Source organism: Nuphar pumila, chromosome 3, assembly GCF_984573655.1.
Source record: "Nuphar pumila chromosome 3, dmNupPumi1.hap1.1, whole genome shotgun sequence".
Taxonomy (NCBI): Eukaryota; Viridiplantae; Streptophyta; class Magnoliopsida; order Nymphaeales; family Nymphaeaceae; genus Nuphar; species Nuphar pumila.
The window spans coordinates 80,277,654-80,300,310 of NC_143251.1; positions in this window are offsets into that span (position 1 = coordinate 80,277,654).

Genomic DNA, 22,657 nt, shown 5'->3' on the forward strand with positions numbered 1-22,657 from the left:
AGAAAATGACTCGCCTCCGTTTTGAAATATTTGCGGGAAAACTGGGAGACGAGATCCGCTCGTCGGTACGAGGTTCGACCGTTCCTGGCGCCTTTACCAGGGGTAATCAAACCAAGGGTCGAATTTTATGCCTTTTACTTTGCTAAGAAATTATCTAAGAATCTATTCTAAGTCTAAATGCACAAAGAATCGTGCTTGTGCAATGCAAGGATGTATGCTCCTTTTGAAAATGATTTGAAAAAAAATTCCCAAGTGTTTCTGAGATGAATCTGATGATGGAGTGAAGAAATGATTTGTAACTTTAGAACTTAAGATTTAAAGTTCTAAGTTTTTAGAATAATCAGAGTTTGAGAATAAATCTTGACTTTGAAAGGAATGATTCTGAAAAAAAGGAGAAGAAAGGAAATTTCAAAGTCATAAATGGACTTTGAATCAGAATAGAGATGAAATGGAATTGAATTCTAACTTTGAAGTTTGAAATCATAATGAAATGTGGGAAATCTAAATGGAATTGAGAAATAGGATTTGATTTGAAAGTTGGAATTCAAGATGGAATTTGAATCCAAAGTCTGGATGGAGTTGAAAATTCAGGATGAGATTGAATTCTGGATTTAGAATCCTAAATGGGAATTGGTTTTGAAATTTTGGGATGAAATGGAATTGGTTCTAAGAATTGGAATTGAGAATAGAAGTTAATTTGAAATCTGGAATTCAAGATGGAATTTGAATCCAAAGTCTGGATTCTAAATAGAGGTGGGATTTAAAAATCGAATTCTGGATTTAGAATCCGAAGTGGGAATTGGATCTGAACTCTGGGATCCAAGATGAAATTGGATTCTGAGTTTTAAATGGAATTAGATCTAAGATCTGAGATCCACAGTGAAGTTGGATTCTGGATCCTAAGATGGAATTGGATCTGAAGTCTAAGATCCAAAGTAGAATTGGGTTCTGGATTTTAAGATGGATTTGGATATGAAGTCTGAGATTCAAAGTAGAATTGAGTTCTGGATCCTAAAATGGATTTTGGATCTGAATCTGAGATCCAAGATGGGATTGGGTTCTGGATCCTAAAATGGATTTGGATCTGAAGTCTGAGATCCAAAGTAGAATTGGATTTATACTTAGAAATCTGGATCCAAGATTAGGATCTAAACTTTGGATTTTGGAATTTTTAAAATTGATTTGAGAATTTTGAATATATAAGTGAATTTCAAAGTCAAATTTGACTTTGAAACTTGAATTTGAAATTTAGAAAATGAATCAAGAATTTCAAAGTTAAATTGAACTTTGAATTTGATTTCAAAGTCAAAATTTGGATTTGAAAATGGGATAGAAAATGGAAATTGAAGAAGAGATAATCATTTGGGTTTTTGAAAAGAATTTTGAAAATATGATGCAATTCTATTCTAAATGATGAATGAATTTGAATAATTTTGAAATTGGATTTTGAAAAGCTATTCCATTCTTTAAATGAATTAAGAATGAGGTTGAAGATATAATATATCCCTGACTATGGTCATTGGATATATTATATAATAACCACATTTAAATTCAAGTGAAGAATAAAATACATTTTTTTGGTGCTTTTATAGAACTTAAAATGAAATTAACCCTCAATATACTCTGACTATGGCCATTGGTATATATATTGAATTAATTTTAGATTAAATTCTGATAAAAGAGGAAAACATTTAAAGAAAATATGATGATTTCGAAAAAGGATCCAGTGTTATTTTATAAAAGATAAAAACACTAAGTCTTGTTTACATCCTGACTATGGCCATTGATGTAAATCATCAACTTAGAATTAATTACCTCCTACGAAATGGTGCACGTGTCATTCGTGTTGCCATTTGTGAGAATTTGAGAAATAAAGGCAAAAATGCATGAAAACAAGCAATTCATGATGTTTACAATTCTCATTCATTCTACCTAAAATAGGGAATGTAAATTCTCATTTAAATCTAGCTATTACAATACTTTAAAATTGAAAATACAAATCCCAATGACGATATTTTCCATATATTCCCTGCAAAACATCATAGTTAGTATGGAAGCAAAAGAGAATTGCATATTTCAAATGAGCCAAATGCGAGGTGTTCATATGCCAAAATATTTATGATGGAAAAAGTAGAAGAGGATGTATACCTGTATACATACCTATGTATATATACCTATATATATACATATAGGTATATATATACATATAGGTATATATATATATATATATATATATATATATATATATATATATATATATATATATATATATATATATATATATATATATATATGACATGTATCATTCTTCATGAAACAAGAAAGAAGAGAATTTGGAGGTAGGATGGATGTTACAACTGTACACACAGGTATAAGGTATCAACAAAAGGATGCCACCAATGTGACAGCAACCAACACAAGATTCTACTATTGGAAATATGCAGGGTTGGTGCAGTGACAGATTTTCTGCAAAGCAATGGCAACAAGGTAGGTGCTATGGTGAAGTGGTGGTGAAGTATACCCCTGCGCAATGGGCTTCTTAACCACCACTGAGTTGGACTAATGATAACCATGTCCCGTCAGACAGTAGACTGGGTTGCACAGTCATGCTGAGGAAGTGGTACCCTGTAACCAAAAGGGCAACTGCCTGTTATGAAGGTGCAGAAAATAGTAATGTACAGTGTGGTTTTGCTAACACTATGTCATGAGATGATATATTCCACTAATGGCTCTAACCTGCTATACAGCTGAAATTGAAATGCTGGTATGCTATAACGAAAGATGAGCAAAGCATTGAACACATATTATGATATGCAGATAATAGCAGAAACAATAGAGAATGACAATGTGCAGGAAATTGAGTGGGGTATTGCTTCATGTCTGTGTGCTGCAGGTGATATGCTATGAAGGCTGCTTAATGATGATATGTTGATGAAGAGTAATGTACTGTTCAAATTCTACATCCGAGTGTATTGAACATTGTTGAATCCATATGACTGTTGTGAGACCTGATGGGCCCGAGGATGCTGAACATGAAATACATGAACAGGTGGAGAGACCATATTAGCATCTTGCAAGGATCCTCTGAAGGCTGACCAGGCTTCATCATCTACAGAGCCTCTCATGGCCTGGGGACATTATTACCATAAAAAAAAATAGCCCTCGACTGGATTTGGCATTTTCATACGGCCAGAGGTAAGTATATTGTTTATTCCTCAAGAAACTGTATTTAGAATTCCTGATGAACCCATTCCTTGATATCTTGCTCTTGCCATTGGCATGCCTCTGACCATCCCTTGCAGTTTGGTTAGGTGGCCTACGTGATGATGGAACATTGTTTCCAAGAGCAATGCCCCCAGATCCTTATAGCATATGACTTGAGGTACAGTGGACAAGTGTGATTGATCCTTTATAATTTAGCAATGTTAAGCCACTAGAATGAGAAACATACGAGCTAGCAGTGAATTCATCTAAGCCTGAGGCACTTGTATCACAGAGATCAAGTGGCATTGGTGGAGCTCTATTTAAGTTGGTGGTGCATGTTTCTGAAAAAAAGCTTCAGCATGCGATGAGTGAATTAGAGCTTGAAGGTAATATGTAAATGGGTGTGTGGCAGTGGCTAAGTGAAATTGAAACAGCAGATGGAGTGAGGTTGTAACGCCCCAACTTTTTATAGTGAAAATTTTGGAGTAAATTTTTTTTTTGAAATAGCGAAATTGCGGAAAACACAAGTCGAGTGCATTACAGGGTAAAACAGAGAAGTACTAAACATATCATTTATTAATTGAAACATTAATGTCATTAATTACATCCCATAACAGAAATGTAAATCTACTAATCAGAGTTCAAACAGAAAACACTGAAAAACTGAGATCTCTTGACTACTTCCAAATGCGACGCCACGATGCTCCATTTATGCGTTGCCTGAAAAACATTTAAAGCAGAAGGGTCAGACTCCCCTGTCTGCGTAAGAAGCAATGTATTTATATGTGGTGCTCAGTGTCCTGTGTACAAATATGTGCAACAACTGCAGATATAACTAGCATGGAAGTTTATATCATTCTAAGAAGATAATTATGATTTCTAATTCATGATATAGTGCAAAAGATGACTGAACTAAAGGTATATTTATCTACATTAGTACAAGTTGTAGATTCCACAAGTTTCACTAAATCCAAATCAACAGTATATAATTCTTCAGAGATAAGTTATCAGTCAACTTAAATTATCTAATGCTCAACTTACTCTTACCCTGTGGGTACGCACAGGCATAGACCTCGTAGCGGACCAAGACCATACGGTGAGACGCCTAGCTTTCACGAAAACACGAACGTCCATGAAGTTCGTACCACCTACCCTCTCCAAGGTAGACCATGGGTCCAGTAACATACACCATCTTTCAGGTGTATCCAGAGCCCGAAGAATCTGGTAACATATACCGTCTTTCAGGTATACTCAGAGTCTCGAAGGTTTTATATTTCATTTTACATTTTCTTTATAACCAAGTGCGAGCTATCGCACTATAAGGGGTCCGGTAACATACATTGTCTTTCAGATGTACCCAGAACCCTGGGAAACCAGTAACATATACCGTTTTTAGGTATACCCAGTATCACGGGAAACCAGTAACATATACCGTCTTTCAAGTATACCCAGAATCCCATAAGTATTATATATGTGCATAATTTTCATTCTTGTTTTGTTTGGGTCTAGTAACATACATCGTCTTTCAGACGTACCCAGAACCCTGGAAAACCAGTAACATACACCATCTTTCAGATATACCCAGAATCCCATATTTAGGTTATGTAATGCATATTTTGTATTTTATTAAATTCTTAGTGTGAGTCGTTGCACCATAGGGGTTTTCCGAAATCCCAACCCATATTCAGGTTGATCTTAGTATATGCACATTACCCATCGAATGCCTCAAAGGCATCAACCACAATTTCTCATAATTCTGGTTCAACTTTGTGTCGAGTACTTATACATTCGGCATTTTAAGATTTGTTTATGAGCTCGAGTGTACGTTTCATACCCCCACTGGTTACATCGCAACATGGCATTATCTAACTTTATCATTTCTTAAGTGCTTGTTTGGCACTCCCAACATTTAGCGAAACCACATGTTCATTTTTGAACTCTTATATTGTCCTGAACAAGAAATGATCTTCGTTGTGCAAGTATATGTACCATGTGTGTTCCATGTATTGGACATAATCCTAAAGTCCATATGTGAATCACATATTTAGTTTACCATCAAAACTATTCCCTTCATAGATATTTCAATTGCATTTCACCTAAAAAGTCTTTAGAAAAACTTTTCTAAAAGAACCCTTCATGAAAATCATTTTAGAAAACCCTTTACTTAATTTTTCATGTTTATTAGTCGACCAATAGGCTCACCGGTCGACCAACCTTTTTGCTTCAAATCTTCTAAGCAGAAACGTTGTTTTTTTTATAAATTAGTCGACCAAAGGTTTTATCAGTCGACCAGACAGAATGTCTGTTTTCTGGAAAACTTAGCAGCAGTCGACTGAAGGGTTTATCAGCCGACTGATCATAAAATTAGTCGACCGAAAGTTTTATCAGTCGACCGGACAGAATGTCTGTTTTCTGGAAAATTTAGCAGCAGTCGACTAAAGGGTTTATCAGTCGACTGATCAGAATATCTGTTTTCTGGAAAATTTTTAGCATCAGTCGACTGAAGGTTTTATCAGTCGACTGAACATAATATCTGTTTTCTGGAAAAAAATTAGCATCAGTCGACTGAACAGAATGTCTGTTTTCTGGAAAAATTTTAGCATCAGTCGACTGAAGGTTTTATCAGTCGACTGAACAGAATGTCTGTTTCCTGGAAATTTTAGAAGCAGTCGACTGAAGGTTTTATCAGTCGACTGAACATATTATCAGTCGACTAATTTCGCCGTTTTTCTGTAACTTTTAAAAGGGTGTATCTTTATATTTTTCAAACATTTTGATCATTCTAAATTGACTGTTTTGCCACCCTTTTCATCCTCAATGTATGGGATTTTTCAACTATAAATATGAGTGCATTCCACACTAAAAAACATCAAATCCAATCGAATTACCCAATAGGAATTGTTATATCTTTATTTTACCATGATGTGAAATAGCAATCACGTATCCATAACTTCAGACTTGATTAAAACCATTCAATCTACAAAGTGTGAAAGGTGTATTGAACAAGAAAATACAACCAAACAATAATTTCAGGAATAATAATCCGAGATACTTAAGGTTCCACGCCATTCACCTACTTTATTTTGTTTAGATCCTGAATCCCTCATGGCTAACGCCCACACCAGAAATATATGCATTTCCCTACATAGATTCGAACTGTAGGTTTTGATATGAGTACTACATGTCACCAGGCATACACATAGGAACATAATGCCCTTACAAAGAACACCACAGTGCCCCAACGTTGGCCAAGGGTGAGAACCATTGGCTGAACCACTACATATTGACCTATTGGCGAGTAGGTGTTTCAGCTCATGCCACCTGGGTCTCGAGGCCCTAAACGCACCCACATATAGGTGGTGTTTGTCGCGTAAACTCCATGATATTGCAACATAGATGTGCAACAAGGCATCAACCACTTACATACAAATAACAATGCTCCTTACCTCTTTGGAGTCTCACGACGGCAAGGCTGCAACCCCTTCTCTTCGTTAGAGCGGCACCCCACGTTGATAATGGATGTTCACGCGTTCAGCAAGAGAAGTCCACACAGTCCAACAATGGAGGTCGATCACCACCGTGAGAGAGAGAGAGAGAGAGAGAGAGAGAGAGAGAGAGAGAGAGAGAGAGAGAGAGAGAGAGAGAGAGAGAGAGAGAGAGAGAGAAAGATACGTCTAATGTAACTCCTTACCAAAAAACTCTCATTTAACTCCTCTATCCAGGGGGAAGTTACTAAATTTTCAAAGCATTAAATCTTCACTCAAATCTCACGTTTTTGGTGGGTGATGTCTATTTCTAACAATGCCCCCCCTCTCTTTGGCATGATTTCCTCTAACTTCCCTCACTATTTGCTTTATGGGTACCCCTCTTCCATGTCACATGGGATTCTCCTCAATCCTTGGTAGAGCTAGATGAAAAAGCCAAAAATTTAGGCTTAACTTAATCCCACGTTTTTACCCTTTTCACCAAGGTAGAAATCATCACTTTCTTGTAAAAAAAATAATTTGTGCACAGGGGGGTTTTGAACTTGGGTGGTGGTATCACACACCGTGTGTCCTACCACAACACCACACCATCACTTGGTGTTTACTTTTGTAGAAAAATCTCTTTATGTCACAATGGGACATTTTTCCTTGTTGATGGATTTCTTTCGTTTTCACATGGATTTTTCACCCGTTTGGTCTAAACTTGCACTCGCTTACTCTAATCGTGTTTCGGATCTCACGCTATCATTCTGAAACCATCAGTTTCCTTACTTGGCCTCGTGAACCGGGTCAGATCATCGGATCTCGTCAAAGTCCGGATCCAAGTACCCTTTCCAGTATTCGTTATTGGGTTCGCTCGACTGGCCCGCAAGCCTCAAAATCACATTGAATATCTCATAAACCATATTATCTCACATAAACACACATTTTTATTTCATTGAAAATTCTTTAAAATTAATGGGTTTTACATCCTACCCTCCTTAAAAAGGATTTCGTCCGCGAAATCACAAACATCACTCAACAAAAAAGGTTATGGTATTTCTTACTTATTGGCACGTCTTTTCTTTCAATGGAGTCGAATCAGCTTAAACTAAATTTTCAGTAGACTTCTTCGGGCAAAACTTAGCAATATGTTCTGGTTGCTCACATTTGAAACACTTGCCATTATAGAGAGGGCAAACTCCGAGGAGATGATCCTCATTGCACCATCGACAAATTTGTTGAACCTTTGGTTGTTGTGATTTCCTTTGCTGTTGGCGGTTCGAGTAGCCTTCCTGCCGCATTCTCTTTTTTATAGGTGGTGTGAACTCCTTTTCACTAGGATTTTTCTCATTAGTACTCACATAAACTTTGATCTGTTGCTCGGGTTTATTCCATTGGTTCTTTTGCTCTTTGACCCAGTCTTCTTCCAATAGGGTCGCTACTTCGATGGCCTCATCGAGTGATTTTGGCCCTCGGGTGAACACCTTGGTTCTCAAAGCTGGCTTCAATCCACGAGCAAACTTCATTGCTCGATCCTCTTCCACGGTGTATACATTTGGGCAATATCGTTCCAGACAACGAAACTTAGTGATATAATCTGCCAGTGTTGTTGCCCCATGTTGTAGGTCAAAATTCTTGCATCTTCTTACTACGTTCATGCTTAGGGAAATATGCAGAGTTAAAAACCTTAATAAACTCGTCCCAAGTAACCTTTTCATTCTGAAACTTGACCGCATAGATTGTATCCCACCACTTCTCAGCGTGGTCCTTCAAACGATAAGTACCGAAGTTCACCTTTTGTTCCTCTGGAACATTCAAAACACGAAAAATACGTTCAATCTCACGTATCCACGTCTCAGCCGCTTCAGGATCCGTCTTGCCCTTAAAAACAGGAGGATCCATTTCCATAAAGCGCTTGTAAGTGACTGCACCTAGATTCTGCCTATCTTGGGCCACATGTTGAAGGTTTGCACCCACTTGTTGCATTGCAACCACCTGCTGTTGCATAACCTCAGCAAGGTTGTTCACAGTGTCCATGATGTCGTTGCACCTGGCCTCCCATGCCATCTATCAGGACAAAAGCATAATAATAGTTAATCGTTAGGTTACACAATTATGCTTGCTAAGTAATATCCTTAGCAATCTTTCATAGATCTCAAATGCACGATACACAATTCAAATAGTGCCACAATAAAATTTATTGGTGCAATAACTCATTTTATACATATATTCTTCGAACGACCTCAAGCGACACCGCATAAGGCTGCTATCGTCAGAAAATCACCATTCTAGATGACCCACGTTAGAGAACTTCCGCTCTAACACACTATCCGGAGAATTACCACTCTGATATCATAAAGAAAGAGTCATCACTCGAATGACATCGTTAAAAGATCATCATTCTAACGGCATTGTTGAAGAATCACCACTTCATTAGAGAATCATCATTCTAATGACATTGTTAGAGAATCACCACTCTAACGATATTGTTGAAGAATCACCACTTCAACAACCTCATTAGGGAATCGCCACCCTAATGGCATCGTTAGAGAATCACCACCCTAACGGCATTGCTGAAGAATCACCACTCCAACAACCTTCATTAGAGAATCACCACTCTAATGGCATCGTTAGGGAATCACCACCCTAACGGCATCGTTAGAAAATCACCACTCTAACGGCATCGCCAGAGAATCACCACTCCAACAACCTTTATTAGAGAATCACCACTCTAATGGCATTGTTAGGGAATCACCACCCTAACGGCATCGTTAGATAATCACCACTCTAACGACATTGCCGGAGAATCACCACTCCAACAACCTTCATTAGAGAATCATGACTCTAATGGCATCGTTAGGGAATCACCACCCTAGCGGCATCATTAGAGAATCACCACTCTAACGGCATTGCTGGAGAATCACCACTCCAACAACCTTCATTAGAGAATCACCACTCTAATGGCATCGTTAGGGAACCACCACCCTAGCGGCATCGTTAGAGAATCACCACTCTAACGACATTGCTGGAGAATCACCACTCCAACAACCTTCATTAGAGAATCACCACTCTAATGGCATCGTTAGGGAATCACCACCCTAGCGGCATCGTTAGAGAATCACCACTCTAACGGCATCGCTGAAGAATCACCACTCTAGCAACCTTCATTAGAGAATCACCACTCTAATGACATCATTAGAGCATCACCACCCTAATGACAACGTTGGCATTACCCGGAATCACTACCTGAGCCAACTTAACTCACCACAATCCCTTTCAACTGTGGTTGAGAAACAAGAATTCCCACAACACTCTTTCAAAAACCATAACACCCAGAAGTCTGGTGTTATGTAGTCCCCAACTATGACCTTCTCAGGAGTCGATTGCCATCATCGGCAACCCAGAAGCCATTTGCTAAGCATATAACATCATTTATGTTCTCATCACCAAGAACAACTAGAGATCTACAACATCTTCCAACGAGGAACTCAAAGGTTTAACGGGCACATACAAGGCTTTCACCTTCTGTCCGAAAGATTATTCGGGAAGGTACCCCTCATCAATGATAGAGTCACTAACATCTCCAACGAAGTTGGAAAAAGGAAAAACATTAACTTAGAGCCTCATCCGATGACTCTTATCAACAAAATCATTGTTTTTAATGCGATTGGGATAATAATTTTGATATTCGTTTCAATTCACCAAATCAGTTTCGAGAAGGTAGAATACGTGAGCAGTCCCTGAGTTTTGCTCCAGAACTTCAACTCTCGCAGGAGTTGACACGAGACTAACTTGGGATGCTATGCCCTCAAGTGCATCCACGTTTCCCATCTATAAAAATATATACCATACTTTAGGTGGCACTCATCTTCTATGTATCCTCTAATGGGTCACAAGATGTAAATTGTCACCCACCAGCTGCATTGCAGCAGCCTGTCGGGCTACCACTTCGGCCAGGTTATGTAGCATCTCCATAAATCATTGCAACGGTTTACCCAAGTCATTCGTTTGCGAAGTAAAAGGTCATTCTAACCTTAGTTATAACTCCATGAAAATATAATATGCAATTATATGTTTTTATCTCTATATTAAGAAAACCACATTTCTACATACTTACAGAGCCATCGCGGTCGCTGGAAGAGCCAAGATCTCAGATTTTTCAGTCCTGCTCTGATACCAAAGTTGTAACGCCCCAACTTTTTATAGTGAAAATTTTGGAGTAAATTTTTTTTTTTTGAAATAGCGGAAGTGCGGAAAACACAAGTCGGGTGCATTACAGGATAAAACAGAGAAGTACTAAACATATCATTTATTAATTGAAACATTAATGTCATTAATTACATCCCATAACAGAAATGTAAATCTACTAATCAGAGTTCAAACAAAAAACACTGAAAAACTGAGATCTCTTGACTACTTCCAAATGCGACGCCATGATGCTCCATTTATGCGTTGCCTGAAAAACATTTAAAGCAGAAGGGTCAGACTCCCCTGTCTGCGTAAGAAGCAATGTATTTATATGTGGTGCTCAGTGTCCTGTGTACAAATATGTGCAACAACTGCAGATATAACTAGCATGGAAGTTTATATCATTCTAAAAAGATAATTATGATTTCTAATTCATGATATAGTGCAAAAGATGACTGAACTAAAGGTATATTTATCTACATTAGTACAAGTTGTAGATTCCACAAGTTTCACTAAAGCCAAATCAACAGTATATAATTCTTCAGAGATAAGTTATCAGTTAACTTAAATTATCTAATGCTTAACTTACTCTTACCCTGTGGGTACGCACAGGCATAGACCTCGTAGCGGACCAAGACCATACGGTGAGACGCCTAGCTTTCACGAAAACACGAACGTCCATGAAGTTCGTACCACCTACCCTCTCCAAGGTAGACCATGGGTCCAGTAACATACACCATCTTTCAGGTGTACCCAGAGCCCGAAGAATCTGGTAACATATACCGTCTTTCAGGTATACTCAGAGTCTCGAAGGTTTTATATTTCATTTTACATTTTCTTTATAACCAAGTGCGAGCTATCGCACTATAAGGGGTCCGGTAACATACATTGTCTTTCAGATGTACCCAGAACCCTGGGAAACCAGTAACATATACCGTTTTTAGGTATACCCAGTATCCCGGGAAACCAGTAACATATACCGTCTTTCAGGTATACTCAGAATCCCATAAGTATTATATATGTGCATAATTTTCATTCTTGTTTTGTTTGGGTCTAGTAACATACATCGTCTTTCAGATGTACCCAGAACCCTGGAAAACCAGTAACATACACCATCTTTCAGGTATACCCAGAATCCCATATTTAGGTTATGTAATGCATATTTTGTATTTTATTAAATTCTTAGTGTGAGTCGTTGCACCATAGGGGTTTTCCGAAATCCCAACCCACATTCAGGTTGATCTTAGTATATGCACATTACCCATCGAATGCCTCAAAGGCATCAACCACAATTTCTCATAATTCTAGTTCAACTTTGTGTCGAGTACTTATACATTTGGCATTTTAAGATTTGTTTATGAGCTCGAGTGTACGTTTCATACCCCCACTGGTTACGTCACAACATGGCATTATCTAACTTTATCATTTCTTAAGTGCTTGTTTGGCACTCCCAACATTTAGCGAAACCACATGTTCATTTTTGAACTCTTATATTGTCCTGAACAAGAAATGATCTTCGTTGTGCAAGTATCTGTACCATGTGTGTTCCATGTATTGGACATAATCCTAAAGTCCATATGTGAATCACATATTTAGTTTACCATCAAAACTATTCCCTTCATAGATATTTCAATTGCATTTCACCTAAAAAGTCTTTAGAAAAACTTTTCTAAAAGAACCCTTCATGAAAATCATTTTAGAAAACCCTTTACTTAATTTTTCATGTTTATTAGTCGACCAATAGGCTCACCGGTCGACCAACCTTTTTGCTTCAAATCTTCTAAGCAGAAACGTTATTTTTTTATAAATTAGTCGACCGAAGGTTTTATCAGTCGACCAGACAGAATGTCTATTTTCTGGAAAACTTAGCAGCAGTCGACTGAAGGGTTTATCAGTCGACTGATCATAAAATTAGTCGACCGAAAGTTTTATCAGTCGACCGGACAGAATGTCTGTTTTCTGGAAAATTTAGCAGCAGTCGACTGAAGGTTTTATCAGTCGACTGAACATATTATCAGTCGACTAACTATTGTTCCAGTCGACTAATTTCGCCGTTTTTCTGTAACTTTTAAAAGGGTGTATCTTTATATTTTTCAAACATTTTGATCATTCTAAATTGACTGTTTTGCCACCCCTTTCATCCTCAATGTATGGGATTTTTCAACTATAAATATGAGTGCATTCCACACTAAAAAACATCAAATCCAATCGAATTACCCAATAGGAATTGTTATATCTTTATTTTACCATGATGTGAAATAGCAATCACGTATCCATAACTTCAGACTTGATTAAAACCATTCAATCTACAAAGTGTGAAAGGTGTATTGAACAAGAAAATACAACCAAACAATAATTTCAGGAATAATAATCCGAGATACTTAAGGTTCCACGCCATTCACCTACTTTATTTTGTTTAGATCCTGAATCCCTCATGGCTAACGCCCACACCAGAAATATATGCATTTCCCTACATAGATTCGAACTGTAGGTTTTGATATGAGTACTACATGTCACCAGGCATACACATAGGAACATAATGCCCTTACAAAGAACACCACAGTGCCCCAACGTTGGCCAAGGGTGAGAACCATTGGCTGAACCACTACATATTGACCTATTGGCGAGTAGGTGTTTCAGCTCATGCCACCTGGGTCTCGAGGCCCTAAACGCACCCACATATAGGTGGTGTTTGTCGCGTAAACTCCATGATATTGCAACATAGATGTGCAACAAGGCATCAACCACTTACATACAAATAGCAATGCTCCTTATCTCTTTGGAGTTTCACGACGGCAATGCTGCAACCCCTTCTCTTCGTTAGAGCGGCACCCCACGTCGATAATGGATGTTCACGCGTTCAGCAAGGGAAGTCCACACAGTCCAACAATGGAGGTCGATCACCACCGTGAGAGAGAGAGAGAGAGAGAGAGAGAGAGAAAGAGAAAAAAGATACGTCTAATGTAACTCCTTACCAAAAATCTCTCATTTAACTCCTCTATCAAGGGGGAAGTTACTAAATTTTCAAAGCATTAAATCTTCACTCAAATCTCACGTTTTTGGTGGGTGATGTCTATTTCCAACAATGCCCCCCTCTCTTTGGCATGATTTCCTCTAACTTCCCTCACTATTTGCTTTATGGGTACCCCTCTTCCATGTCACATGGGATTCTCCTCAATCCTTGGTAGAGCTAGATGAAAAAGCCAAAAATTTAGGCTTAACTTAATCTCACGTTTTTACCCTTTTCACCAAGGTAGAAATCATCACTTTCTTGTAAAAAAAATAATTTGTGCACAGGGGGGTTTTGAACTTGGGTGGTGGTATCACACACCATGTGTCTTACCACAACACCACACCATCACTTGGTGTTTACTTTTGTAGAAAAATCTCTTTATGTCACAATGGGACATTTTTCCTTGTTGATGGATTTCTTTCGTTTTCACATGGATTTTTCACCCGTTTGGTCTAAACTTGCACTCGCTTACTCTAATCGTGTTTCGGATCTCACGCTATCATTCTGAAACCATCAGTTTCCTTACTTGGCCTCGTGAACCGGGTCAGATCATCGGATCTCGTCAAAGTCCGGATCCAAGTACCCTTTCCAGTATTCGTTATTGGGTTCGCTCGACTGGCCCGCAAGCCTCAAAATCACATTGAATATCTCATAAACCATATTATCTCACATAAACACACATTTTTATTTCATTGAAAATTCTTTAAAATTAATGGGTTTTACAGAGGTGGTCGAGCCATTATAACAGACACTTTACAAAATCGCAAGTGCCTTTCTTCAGCAAATTTATTGAGGACAATATGAATCCAATCATACTCTCTGCAACAAACCTCTTCCCTGCTTCATGCCAAATGGGTGAAAATAAAATATTTGATGTGCTGAGGTTGGATCAGTGAAACAACTTATCGCAAGAGAACAAGCTTCATGAAACTGATTTCAAAATTTTAGAAGTCTGGAAGCTCTTTAGCGTTCCCAATAAAAGTTCAAATTGGTTTCAGCAATATTTCCTTTAGTATCCTCAGCTTATAGGATCTACTACAAGCTTCAACTGTTGAGAAAGAAAAAAAAATTCTATTGGCTGAGGAAGTTATAAATAAAGTAGGATAAAAGAAATACGACTATATCCCATAATGGCTTGGCCGATGAATCAGGATCGACCAATGAGAAACAAATATTGCAACTTTAAGACATATAGCTTGAGACCAGATTTATGGAATCAGAGCATAAAATACGAAACAAGTAACCTTTAGAACCCACTGATTTGATCAAACATCTCAACCACCTTCAGAAAAACACGTCATAATGAAATGATTCCTCCACTTGGATCGCACAAGATGGTTGAGGTTTTTAGGGGAAAAACGAGAAATCAAATGGGAAGAAGCAACTGGAATGAAGCAAGACCTAAATGGCATTTACTTTGTCATGATGGTATGTAATAAACAAATTAGTGCAGGGGAGGAAATTATGTTTGGTTAGGTAACCACATAGTACTCAGTTCTGTTCAAGAGAGAAGCCTCCTGGGCATAACTTTGAACTGAGATTACAATGGGTTCAAACCGACAGGGGATTGGATGGAAATGTTCAGAGCTCTTGGCTTGAGGGATGGGCAACAAATTTGGTCGAGCCCTCTCTTTTGCAGGATCTCTTCTGCTCAATAGTAGATGGTTCTTTATCTTTGATATCGAGCAACTTCTTTTGGTTTAGGAATAAAAGATGGTTGATTTCCACATGGGCAAACAGAAGGAACTATCAATGTCCACATATGTAGATGACTGTCAAAAGTAATATGCACAAACATTGAGACGACATTGAGATGACATATAGGCTAAAAGGAGAAAACCCTGATTTAACGAGATTGAAATCGATATATTAGGCAGATCGACAATGAATGCACAAAGTAAAGCATCAAAACAACAAGAAAATGTAGATGAAAAAGAGGTGCATCGGAAAAAAAAGAAAAGAAAAATGTAACAAACACGCCTGTGATGCAGAAATTAGTATACAGTAAAAAAAAACGAGGGGACACAAGTGTGTGTAAGAACAAGAGGTGCGGGAAAACTGATATAGTGGGAGTGACAACGATGAAAATATAAGTCGCGAATAAAAGCCTAACAATAGGATCCGCAACGAGAGGGAAGAATGATCAGCAAAATAAGAAATCCAGACATAAACAAATCATTAGAGTAAATATGGAGTAATGAAGGGATAGAAACAGGATAAAAACATGCTGAACTAGTTAATTCTCAAATTACTTAAGGAATTTTAAGAGTAAGAAAATAGTTGTTGGAACCAGAGGTTCTGTTGTTGTGGCACCGAGATGGGTCGAGGTCATACAAACAACCCGACACCATTGATGGTGCAATAAAATGATGAACTAAAAAATAAGACAGGAAAATCAGAAAACGGAAGAGAGTACTCACCTAGTTTGCAGGGACTCTGAAAAAGGGGAAGGAGATTTCTTCTATGGCTTTGAGATTCTTGTTAATACCCAATTGATCCTTTTAGCCTTTTCAGGATCTTAAAGAGAGAAAGGTTTTCAATGGCTTGTAGAGAAAGCGCCTAAGGGATGAAGCCAGGAGGAGTTGTTGCGTGGAGGTCGATGTTGCTTTCAGATGATTGATCCTCCAGAAGCAAGGTCGATGATTAATGGAGGAAATTGGTGGATAATCGATGAGAATTGTTGTGTGAGAGTGAATCCTTCAAAAGAAAATAGATAATGGATGATATCGCTTTTTCTCCCCCTTGAGAGTCGATGGAAGTCCCTTCTTAAAGGGCAAATGGAGGGTTCGAGAGAGGAAGGTTCATTGAAGATTGAGGGTGGAGGAACAGGCATGCTGTTGCAAATCGGACGATAAAGAGAGGAGGGGAGAACGCGCAGGAGGAGTATGTTGGAGCTTTTCCCTATTTCAAAAAGATGGTCCTCTTTTAGAAAGATTTTTGAAAAGTGGTTTAAGATGAGGGTTTTGGCAAAATGGCTTCAAAAAGCTTAAAAATCCTTCGTTTTTCTTGTAGTTTTTCCCGATTTTTTTGGTTTTTGGTTTATTTTTCATTTTTTTTGTATTTTTAAAATAAAATCCTAAAGTTTGTGAGAAAACAAAGATTAACACTAATTTTTTTGTGTTTTTGTAAAAATATTTACAAAGGGATTTTTTCTGAAATTTAAAAGCTATTTTGAGAAAATTTCTTCAGAAATGGGTTTGGATCCAGATTTTTAGGAAATATGGATTTAAAACACTGGATTCGGATCCGGAATCAAGTTGGATACATTAATATGAAATTTATTTCAGAAAATCTAAAGAATAACTGAATTTTGGCTTTAAAATTGTTTTTATCTTCTCAGAGAATGAGGGCCAGGGGCAAAAGGGTCATTTTGAAAACCTTTGAAAAATTTGGGGTGTTCACATAATGATGTGAAATGCCTGGCCATTAGCAATGGAATCAAAGCACATATGAGAGAGTCATTGAGATCTCGCAAAACAATAGTAAAATAAGCATCAAGAAACCATAGGGCCATGCAGAGTGACTGCCTCAATCTATCAGATTGCGGTGTACCAATAGTTGCTTATAATGAAGCTGCCAATCCAGTGGATGTCCAGTGGTGCTTTTGTGGCAGCAGGCTTGGAAAGGAATGTGTAGATAACAAGAAAACATGAAGGTAGAATTTGAACACTTGATTTGTATCATGTAACCAAGAAATATATGATCTTGCTAACATTACAAGAAAACAACTGAAAAGAGCAAAAATAGAAGCTTAAACCTAAGTAACAACCCTTTCATATATGATTCTATGCAAGAGGAAAACTTATCTGAAGAACTAATGGTTTATAATGCAGCAGCAGATGAATTAAAAACCAGCCAGAGAATGCACGTAATAGATGAATCCAGTGAGTGGGCTCAGCCATTATATCCACATAGAGAATGCAAGCAGCAAATGAATTGAAGTAAAAACCAGCCCAGGGACTCATGATGGAACTGTTCGAACCTCTCGTTGTGTTGAGTAGGATTACTGCTCAAAGGTAGATCTGTGGATCAAACATTGTTAAGTGTGGAGAATCAATCTTGAATACCTAATGCACCACAAACCACTTTCCCACAGTCAGCTGGGAATTGCATTATAACACAAAGGAGAATCTAGAAGAGTTAACTGCAGCAATAAATCAACAAAACAGAGGGATCCCGATATACATTCACTTTGGATTGCCCAAAGTTTCTCTCAATCAAGATTTCAAAAAAAAGTAAGCCAGTCAAAACATGAGACCCTAACTGATAAGTTCTGTTATAATGGAAAACTGTTTAAACAAGAAGCATTGGATGTGTGGAAGAAAGATAATTTGCTACCAGCATAAGATGGATTTATACATGTGATAGATAGACTAAAACACAATAACCACATTATGAAACAAGAAACAGTATAACCAAAAGACTTGTGCAGAAAAGAAAATGAAAACCACAAGGCAAAGGAAGTAGCCGCAATTGAATAAGAAGTTGGAGTGGCATCTTATTGACTGGATCCATAACAGTTAAATTTCACAACTCCTGAAAACATCTGCAATACAGAAGACATCAATACTTTGCTTAAAACAGGTGGAAAATCCGGTTTATCTATCATGGATCTACTTTAGTAAAGCATATCATGGTAAGTATACAGATAAAAAAAAAAGAGAAAATGTCGGAGATTATAATGAGATTCCATACCTGATATCTGCTCACTCGTCCAAGGGATGTGAAAGAATACAATATCCATATCTAACGTAAAAGGAAAAGAAAATGGTCCAATGATCTGTCATCAGAGGCTTTGTTATCATGACTACAGATAAATCAAGAATAGGGAAATATTGCAGGGTGCGTGATATGGAAACATAGGAGAGACTACATCATAAAATACTTAACACGATGATCCTTCCAACCTACAAATAACATCTTCTAGGCCACAGACATGATGTCGTATGTCCATTCGTGACATATAGGGTAGCTGAAGAGCTACAGTTATATGATAATCACTTGTAATGCCTGGACATTCCACGAAGAAGCATCTCTCAACGATCAGAGTAACCAAAAAATAACGTCATGGATGGGCTAACCCAAATACTAGCAAAAGGATGATTCTGGAACAGACAGCCGACTACATCAGTGTGAAACATTATGATATTACGAATTGCTTAACAGTATTTCCAGAAGTAACAAGTAGTTCAAGTAAATGCTATTAAATTGAAGTTCACACAATAATTTATCAGAAACAAGATCAGAACCATGAAATGGGCCACAAATTTTTGCTTTGGGTTGCGGATGTTGTCCGAATGACCATGGGTATCTAAAATTTTGGGCTGGTGTATGTCAGATCAGATAGGTGAAACCGTGAACCCAAGAGGAAACCAGATTGTTGCAGGATCCCTTTTCATAACATATTCAAATTATATTATGGATTTTCAACGTGAGTCTGTTCTGGCGTGATGGAATAAAACTAAAATGAGAATAAAAAAAAAATGTAATGAGAATGCATTGTGATCATGGAGAAATATCTGCCATTAGCGATCAAATATGATGTTGTAAAATGTGGTTTAAGATAAATGAAATATAGTAAAAGGAATGAACAGAACAAAGCCAAAAAGAAAATCAAATGTAATTGAATTTAGGTCTGGAATTCAAAATGGAAATAAGAAATAAAGATATAAATGCCAAGCCAAAAACCCAAAAGATAATCAAGATAAGGAACCATAAATCAACTGTGAGATTAAGATGAGAGCAGGAAATAGAAGGTCAAAAGATAGTCGATATACAAAAACAAATTATGATTAAGAGGGAAAGAAGAGAGACACGAACCAGAATTAAGAAAACTTGAAAAATACGAAAGAAAATATTGGAACACAATTTTGTTCCATTTGATCTCGCACGTAGGTGGTCCTACATTGCTATGAGCAAAGTGGCACCGCCAAAAGTGCTTTAGTGGAGCGATTAACAGAAAGAGCTGAAGAAAAGACCAGAGATAAGAAAGGGAGATCGATCTTTACCGTGGATAAAGCTGATTCTGGTTGAAAAAGGGGAAAACGACCTTGCTGGATGCTGTTGTCACTGGGGCTTGGTGATTGCTTGCTATAATCGGTCTCCTTCAGCCTGCTCTAGTCGCTGGGATGATCGACTTCTTTCAACTATCGCAGATGAGAAGGGTGAAACGAGGAAGAGGGGAAAAAGAGGCAGAAAAGGGGGCAATGGTGGAGAGTTGAGGATGCGTGAAGAAGAGGGGATGCAGGGGTGAAGAGGCGGTCCCTGTACCCTTCCCCTTCGTGCCTCTTTTAAAGAGGAAGAAGAAGCTTCAGGAGGGATTCAGTTAGAGATCGACGGGAGAGGTAGGAGAGGGCGGGTGGTTCCGCGATGGGTGGTTCGGGTGCGGAAAGGAGGAGATGAGAGAGCTTTCTAGAGAGAGAAGAGAGAAAGGGGGGAGGCGCCAACCAGCTGACCTCTTTGCCAAGGGTTGTCAAAACCCTAATGGGTTTGTAAAGGGGTTCCTCAGGTTTTTTATGAAATTTTCAAAAAGGGATTCTTTGAAGAAAAATTTGCTAAAAGAGGTTTTTTATAAGAAATGATTTTTATAAAAAGGCTTACTTCTAATTTTTTTCATATTTTTTTCTTCCTTTTGATTTTTTTGTTCTTTTTCTTCATTTTAGTATATAAAGTTATGAAACTAAGAAAAATAAGGGATTTAAAAAGTCATTTTATAATTTTTCAAAAATATTTACAAAGAGAAGGGTTTTCTGAGAAATTTGGGTTTGATTTCTTCAGAAAATGGGTTTGGACCCAAGTTTTGAGAAAATATTCAAGTTTTAAATCTCGAATCAAGGAATATAACATGATGGACCCAAACAGATACCGGATGGACTGTCTGAGCCTTTCAAAAGGTTATTTTTGGTATTTCGAAATTTTAATTTAAAAATTTGGATAACGAAGCTCAGATTTGGATTTTGTACACTGGGTCCGGATCTAGAATCGAGTTTGAATATATCAACACGGAATTCAATCCAGAAAATCTGAAGAATAATTGAATTTTAATTTTGACTTTCTCAAAAAAAATGGGACCAGGGGCAAAAAAAGGTCATTTCTACAAAACTTTGAAAAATTTGGGGTGTTCAGAGATGCCCCTCTTTGCTACTATGCCGGTTGAAAGTCGAGCTTAGTGGCAAAGACAACACTTCAAATTTTGAAAATGCCCCAGTCAGCAGATCTGAACTGGGTGTGGAAGAATTATTTTGAAAATATGGCTTCTCAGGCTTAAAACCTTATCCTGAATGGTTTTGGGAGACAAAATCCTCGAAAATAATATGATTGAGTAGAAAATGAGGAAATTGTGATGGGACTTTGGGTGAAAATCCCGAAATGGTGGAAAATCAGAATTTTGATCAGGTCTCACGGGTGAGACAAGATACTATTTTTAGAATGATTCAGGTTTAGCCCTCAACCTGGATGGGATGAAGACATATCAATATGAATTGAATGAGAAAGGGAATACATGAGGACCTTGATGAGACATTTTTTGGAAAATGCCTCATGAAATGAAGCTCAAGTAGGAACCTTTCCGGATGGATTTATAAAGCATGGATTCCTTGATGGGAAGAACCATGATGGAACTGGAAGAAAACATCTCGTCAAAATGAGGAATCTCGTCGAAATGAGGAATCTTGTCGAAACGAGACTCAGGTTTAACCCAAACCTGAAAGGAAGATACCTCGCGAAGCGAGGTTCCGGGTTAACTCTTAGCCTGAATAGGAAATCTACCATACGGGTTTCTCAAATGGAGAAACCATAATGGGACCTTTGGAATTTGGAGGAACAAATCTGAAAGGGGTTTTTTGCAAAAGGAGGAAAATAGGGTTTCCTAAAGCTTTTGAAAAGTGGAAGAAATTGGGCGTCTCATTGCTGAGACTGAAATAACTTTTGAAATCTATGACCTCTCGCAGAGGGTTCAGGTTTGACCCTTAACCTGAGTGGGGAAATCTACCATACAGATTTCTCAAATAGAGAAACCATAATGGGACCTTCGGAATTTGGACGAACAAATCCGAAAGGGGTTTTTTGCGAAAGGAGGAAAATAAGGTTCCCTAAAGCTTTTGAAAAGGGGAAGAAATTGGGCGTCTCATTGCTGAGACTGAAATAACTTTTGAAATCTATGACCTCTCGCAGAGGGTTCAGGTTTGACCCTTAACCTGAGTGGGGAAATCTACCATACGGATTTCTCAAATGGAGAAACCATAATGGGACCTTTGGAATTCAGACGAACAAATCCGAAAGGGGTTTTTTGCGAAAGGAGGAAAATAGGGTTCCCTAAAGCTTTTGTAAAGGGAAAGAAATTGGGCGTCTCATTGCTGAGAATGAAATAGCTTTTGAAATCTATGACCTCTCGCAGAGGGTTCATGTTTAATCCTTAATCTGAGTGGAGAAATCTACCATACGGATTTCTCAAATGGAGAAACCATAATGGGATCTTCGGAATTTGGACGAACAAATCCGAGAGGGGTTTTGCGAAAGGAGGAAAATAAGGTTCCCTAAAGCTTTGAAAAGGGGAAGAAATTGGGCGTCTCATTGCTGAGACTGAAATAGCTTTTGAAATCAATGACCTCTCACAAAAAATTTAGGTTTAATTTTTAACTTGAGTGAGAAATCTACCATACGGATTTCTCAAATGGAGAAACCATAATGGGACCTTCGGAATTTGGATGAACAAATCCGAAAGGGGTTTTGCGAAAGGAGGAAAATAAGGTTCCCTAAAGCTTTGAAAAGGGGAAGAAATTGGGCG